The sequence below is a fragment of the Lactuca saligna genome, chromosome 8 (genome assembly GCF_052625555.1).
Source record: "Lactuca saligna cultivar CGN05327 chromosome 8, ASM5262555v1, whole genome shotgun sequence".
Classification (NCBI taxonomy): domain Eukaryota; kingdom Viridiplantae; phylum Streptophyta; class Magnoliopsida; order Asterales; family Asteraceae; genus Lactuca; species Lactuca saligna.
Genome location: NC_136424.1, coordinates 132,578,203 through 132,585,699, shown reverse-complemented (window position 1 = coordinate 132,585,699; position 7,497 = coordinate 132,578,203).

The following is a 7,497-nucleotide window of genomic DNA, read 5'->3' as shown; positions in this document are numbered from 1 at the left end:
AAAGAGTTGAATTTAGCAAACAATCATTAAACTAAAATTAGGATGTTATAAAGATTAATAACTAACCTAATATGCACTTTTAGACAACCATATCATTCATAAAAAATTTCAGAAATTATCTAGTCCATGTAGCAATAGTTGTAACCAATGTATTTTCCTCAAATGCATTTTTGTCCCTCCAAAGAGTACAAAACTATATGAAAATAAAATTAAAACTACTAAATAACAAAAGAATTTGTTTCTTGCTTTAAAAGAAAATACTATTTTAAGTACTTACTTTACTCGGAAATCCATGTTGTCTGTTTAATACAAAATCAAAGATCCAACTTATTACATAATGCTCACATTCCAATACACCAGCTTGATTCCACTAAATATGTGATAGAAGGTAAACATAAATCAAAAATGAAACTACATCTAACTAATGGATAAGTAATAAGATAAATTACCTCAGTGAGCTTCCATACAATTGGAATTGATGTGTTCTTTTGATACCTCTCGAAAGCCCTAAAAATAAACAAGAAGCAAAGTTGTATTCAAACTTTTAGAAAAAATGTTATTTTCATGCCATATTAAGAAATTTTCTTACTATTCCAAAAGTTTAAGCAAATAGTAGATGTCAACAGGATTTTTCATAGGTTTAATTAGAGAATCAAAATGTATACAATATGATTTAAAGGGCAAATCACCAATAGGACCCAATGCCTACTAGTAATGTTTTGAAATTTTAGTATAAAAAACAAAAAAGAAACTATTAATATAGATAGAAACATATGATACTTTTGTAAGTATGGCGTGATAAGAAACGATTTTCCATGATGAAGTTGCACGCATCAACGAGATAATTGACGACATCAATAGGAGTTTCCTGACAACAAATTAAGAATTTAAGACAAGTGAGAAATTTAAGCTCTCCCACAAGTATGAAACACATCATTTTATTATAACAATTTAACATCATTATTTTCAATTTCAAATTGAAATACGGTAAAAGAAGCTTTAGTATGCAACCAACAAGTGGAGAAATGAAAATCTCATGTGACTATGACACAAGCATATCTAAGGGTAATAGTGAAACATTAACCAATCATATATTTGTAAAAATACCAAGAAAAATCATCAAAAAAAAAAAAACAACAATCTCTCTTACCATGTAGCTTCAACATCATACAGTCCTTGCTACTTAAACAAACACGTTGACATTCTATAATCTTTGTTGATTTATCAGCAATTGTCATCTCAGTTTATCTGAACTACAAAAAACAAGGGTACATAGATTAGAAAAAGAGGAGAAAAAAAGTATAGGCAACAGCTAAAGGTGTCAAACCTGACAAATTTGTCTTGATAAGATCTAAATCTACCTCCCTACTCATATCAATGACTTCAATCTATGTAGTAAGAAACGAGATTTCACAATTAAAGGGACACTCAAGAACGAAAATCAACATAATCATTTATGTGCCACATTTTTACATTACACTACATGGTTTAATGAAAACAACATCTCTCTCTCTCTCTCTCTCTCTCTCTATATATATATATATATATATATATATATATATATATATATATATATATATATATATATATATATATATATATAATGCCCATTGATAAATACGCATTAAAAAAACAAATACCCACGATAATCATTCACAATTTAATACAATCACTTTGAATGAAAACAAAATTAAATCTTTCTTTAAACATTTAGATCGTGAGAAATGCAATATGTCGATGTACTTGGGTTTTGTTGTCTTTGCACTCCAAGAGACTAGAGAGCTTGTAGCTTTAAATGTTCAATAGCATCGTTGAAGACGAAAGATTTGTAGACCGCAGGAAGATGGTGAGGAGATACAAATTGGGACGAATGAAGATTGGTTGAGTTAGTGTCGAAGTTTGGATGGATCGATGTAGCATATTGTCAAAAAATATAAGGACGAATATAAGCTCCAAGAATGCCCAAATTTCAAACCCTAACGAGAGTTGGAGATATGAAGACAAAAAGGTGAGAGGCAAGAGTAATAACTCCGGTTGGGAGGGAAATAGCAAAATATTTAAGGGAAGCGGCTAAATTAAAATTTTTGGAATTTATTTAATCTGGCGGGATTAAATTTTGGAAGCGGCAAAATAGTTAGCAAATTACTTATGGATTGTCTAAAAAAAATTAAAAAAATAAAATTTTATTGTTATTATGTTTAATAAAATTGTTTTTAATATTATTAATATTATTAATAATAATATTTTCTCTAATATGTATAATTTGGTCGAAATAAAGTATTTAATCTAATACAATCAAGTTGCAAATAAAATGAAGCGAAAAGGTAATGTGTGTGTGTATATATATATATATATATATATATATATATATATATATATATATATATATATATATATATATATATATATATATATATATGTGTGAAACATCCCAAAAACATGAATATATATATATATATATATATATATATATATATATATATATATATATATATATATTCAAGCAATCAAATCCATACATCAAATGTTCCAAAATCAATCATGATAAAAATGTATCTCAAACATATCACACAACATGGTAAGCACAAAGTTTAGTGGGTTCTCCAAAATACCACATACACAAATAATAAGCGTCTTATGGCTATAGCTCTGCATGGACCCTCCGGTCTCATGCGTCTCAGTGTGGACCCTTTAGTCATGTGTCTCAATAAAGACCCTCTAGTCTCACTGCTTGGGTTGGACCCTCCGGTCCTACTCAGTGAAGCACATAATAATTCATCATATATCATATAGGCAATCATGCATAATATCACATAACTCAATATAAGCACATAACTCAAAGTAGGCACATAAGACCCTCTGGTCAATAACTCGGATAAGACATTATGGTCACACAGTGTTACCACTCAGGTAAGTATAGTGAGAAAAATCACCTCGTAAGCAAGCAAGGAAACCGAATACTCCTCGAGAAGTCTAATCCTTACCTACATGCAATAAGTATCTTTAATTAACACTTAAAGATTACAACTCTCAATAACTCATGCTAGTCCCTCTATAGCTCTTAGGATGGGTAAAAGACCATTTTACCCCTCCAAGACCTCCATCACTCAGTTTGACCAAACTCTAAAGTCAATAGAAGTCACCACTCGAGTCAACAGTCCATGTTGATCCAACTCATCGAGTGCATCTATTCAACTCGTCGATTCCCTTCGATTCCTCAAAATCCTCGTGAAAGTCCAGTTTAACTCGTCGAGTTATAGCGTGCTCAGGCTCATCGGGACAACCCTAACCGACTCGTCGAGTCGTCTCATCGACTCATCGAGTCCCTTAAGTCAAGTTCTCATTTAGACGTTTTAAGGAAGTAATGCTACCCCATACTCTGGATCTGTCCTCCTAAGGCTCGTATATCATGTAAAGCTTGCAACTTTATGTTCAAGCATGGCATATTAGCCCAAAAATGTCAATACATGCTTCAATAAGGGTTATATGCTCTTGATCTTGCCTCTAGCTCAATAAAGCTCAGGTCTAGCAAAATAAGTGGCCAATATGAGATCTTTATACCTCCACATAGAAGCTAATGCAAGAAAAACACCAGATCCACAACCCTTCTTCGATCCAATTCACGTTGTCCTCCAACCTTCTTCAAAAGTACACAACAATGCTCAAAATGACCACTCACTCTCTTCAGAATGGATGGGATAGGTTTAGGGTTTCACTCAGGCTCTCAAAGGACAAGTGGTGGCGGAAATGAGGACCTAAGGTCCTTTAAATAGGACCCAACCCCATGAAATTAGGGTTTTCACTCACAACGTCAACTCGCCGAGTTGGTACACTAACTCGTCGAGTTGATCATTAAACATTTAAACCCACGTGGCCAATTCGTCTCTACTCAACGAGTTGGGATATCAACTCATCAAGTTGCTCAGTCGACTCATAAGAATATATATTAAATTATTATACGTGGGAGTTGGGATGTTACAAAGAAGCATAAATTCTAACCCAAGAAGAGATCTAAGCAACTAATTAACCTTCCAGATTTTGGGTGTTACAACAACGAAGCAAATCCAGAACTGAGCGTTACATGAGGCTCGTTTGATAACTCACGACATGTTGAAGTTAATTATTGAATCCTGCAAGACTTAGGATACCCAAAAGGTTGACGAATTTCATTATGATGATTAATGTAATAATATAAATCATATTAGGGATGAGTTTTCTAACTAAAAAAAAGAATCAGTTTGGATAATGTAGTGAGTTTTCAAAATATAATTAGGTTATACTTAGATTAGTGCAATTTTACAATCATATTCATGTTTCTAATGGAATAACGTTTTTTACTTTCCAAAGTATGTGGGTGAAACTGGTATTATATATATATATATATATATATATATATATATATATATATATATATATATATATATATATATATATATATATATATATATATTAAGGGATATATGGATAATCTAAGCCTAATACATATTATGAAATTATTGAAATTATAAACAATTAATTAATATTTAATAGAAAAAGAGAAAAATTATGAAAAGTTACTGAAAGGCGGGACTTTTTCCGCCAAACATTTCATCATGATTAATCCTTTATAAAGACCCATTCGATACATGATAACGAAAAAAAAGGAGAGACCGAGACGAAAGACTGATAGGGGAAGAAAGACTCATCGTCTCTGTTCATCTACTCTCCTAGTACTCGTCTTGTGTCGTAAACATTGTCGTACGTGTGAATATAAGGGATGCGGATCTTGAATCTTACATTGAGGGATACCCTATAGTGCAAAAGGGAGTATCTTGGCACAAGAAGGAGCGCCATTGGCGCAACATCATCCTTTTTGGGCCAAGTCTTCAACAGATGGTGCAACAAGGTTCCCTTGTTGCCCCATATCACTCCCAAGTGCTCCACACCCGTCCACATTCCATTAACTAGGAGATACAGGCCCTTCCCACACTACGCTAACTCTGAGATACGGGTCCCGCCCACACTCAAATACTCAAAATACGGGCCCCGCCCACACTTGGTTGCTATAAGATACGGGCCCCGCCCACACTTAGCTACTAGGTAGACATACAAGCATCACACAGATAGCAAGTATAACTAGATCTATCATTCAGATGTATATCATAATCAAACTCCGCTATCAGGAAATACGGCCCCGCCCACTCTCATTTAGTAATCATAACATGCTACGGGTCGAACTTACTTGGTACCTTAGACCCGTTCCTACTGAAGGAAACTCACCTCGTGAAGCTGAATGCTAAAATACTAAGCGAAAAATGTCTGTCTGCTACTCCGGCAACTCCCCAGCTACAATTTCCATAAGACACTTATTTAGAAACTGATAACTAATCTTAGGGTAAAGTAACTATTCTACCCCTGGTCAAAGTCAATATCCTGGTCAAAGTAAACTTCCAGTTGACCTCACTCGCTGAGTTGGGCCGCCAACTCGCCGAGTCCCTATCCTATCTTCTGCTCCCTACCCGACTCTACTCGCCGAGTTTAGCAATGACTCGATGAGTTCTCTTTCTTTAATAACATCGATTCAATCTTTTTCACACCCCAAAAACGGAACGACGGAAACTTTCTGGGGTGGAGGACGTCATGTTTAGTATCACAAGACATGCATTATAGTAATCAAAGTAATAAACAACCATTTTAATAGAAAGAAAGTGTTTACAAAGTATGTGTTCACAAAACATAGAGTACATAAGCAAATAACAAAACAAGACTTGAAGCTATACTGCTCCATCTTCTGAATTCCCAGCACAAGTACCTATCTACTAGTTTCCTGAGAATACAAATTATTTTGAAAGAGTTTATCAGCAATTAAGCATGTGAGTTCATAAGATTTTAGTGATGTAAGTAAGTTGTAGTAAGTTATAAGTTTTGTTTTAGAAAAGTTCGCATGTTCCTCCAGAAAATCCTATATTTCCTGCTTTGATGAAAGATAAGTAAAAATGACTCTACAATCCTTTCTATGAGTACTAAATGGATACAAGTTATATAAAACTCAGAGTAAACAATCAATCGATTGTGTGTATCTACCCTAAGCCCACAACCAAACAAGGAACATGGAATGAGGCGGATAACACACATCGCATTGGTTGTTATATCATTGTTGTATATAACCTCGATGTATTCACTTGGTACCCATGGAGTTAACTGTAATAGTTTCTTTAAATGTGATAAAAATATTCTTTAAGAAAACCCTTATTTCTTATAATAAAATAGTAACGAAAATGGTTCCTTGTAAAATAATTTAGTTTATACTAGCTATACATAATCTAATATCGAACAGATAGTTAATTGTGTGAATCTGCCCTAAGCCCACAACCAAACAAGGAACAGGGAATGAGGCGGAAGGCACACATGCAACTACCTATCGGGTATTAATTATATATAACCCTGATGTATAAACTAAGGTATTATAGAGTTAACCACCTAAGGTCCTTTATGTTTATGCTTGGTTTAATAAAATGGTTTAAACCATTTACTGGTAAGTTTCTAGTTTTGTACACCAAATGTTCTATTTGAAAAGTGTGTTTTGTACTAGAAAAATGTGCATTGAATTAGTGTCCTGTGACCTGACCCATACCTGGTACTCCTTATGATGACTTAATGTATACATAACATATATATAACTAAGATCGAATGGATAATAGGCTGGATGAATCCAGTCTAAGCCCACAACCAAACAAGGAAAAGGAAATGAAGTAGAAAGCACACATCCTATTACTTATCGGATCCTATTTATATATGTCCCTTGATGTATACATTAAGGAATCATAAGGTTAGCATTATGGTCCCTTTCTACTGACTGTATTAGACTCGACTGTTCTGAATTGTCATTTGTAAAATTTAAGTTTTCCCTAGTTTATAATTATCTTGACTTGAAAATAGTTTGCATTAACATTCAAGTGGAACTGTCACTTTATGAAAGTAATGGGAAAATGAAGTACTCCGTAGTCTTTTAAATTGACATCATGGTGTACTGATTTCTTTAAAACATGTTTGTTTTATTAAGGTCATAATGTGAAGGCTAGTACCCATACTATATGCTCTCCCTGTCAAGAGATTCTGGGAACCAAACGCGACTTCCGCAAACTAGTTGCTAGGCCCTGTAATCCACATTAAAGTTATGTGATCATGTATACCTAATTTAACTATCACCTTTTGTTTAGAACAATGAGTTAATGATTCATTGGTATAATTAGACCCTGTAGTTGTTCCATGCTATAGCATCTTAGTATGTTTGTTCTGTTGTAGTATCTTAGTATCTTCTCTTGTTATAGTATCTTAGCATGTTCTCGTTATAGTACGAACTGAACCCGTAAACTATACCCCTTATAGTTTACTAGTATTTGACTTGAACTGTTATTTAAAAGACTCATTTTACTAATAAGTTATGCTTGTACTTTAAAAATGGAGTTTTGTTAAACTATAAAGTAACATAACTTTAAACGAGTTTTTGAAATGTTT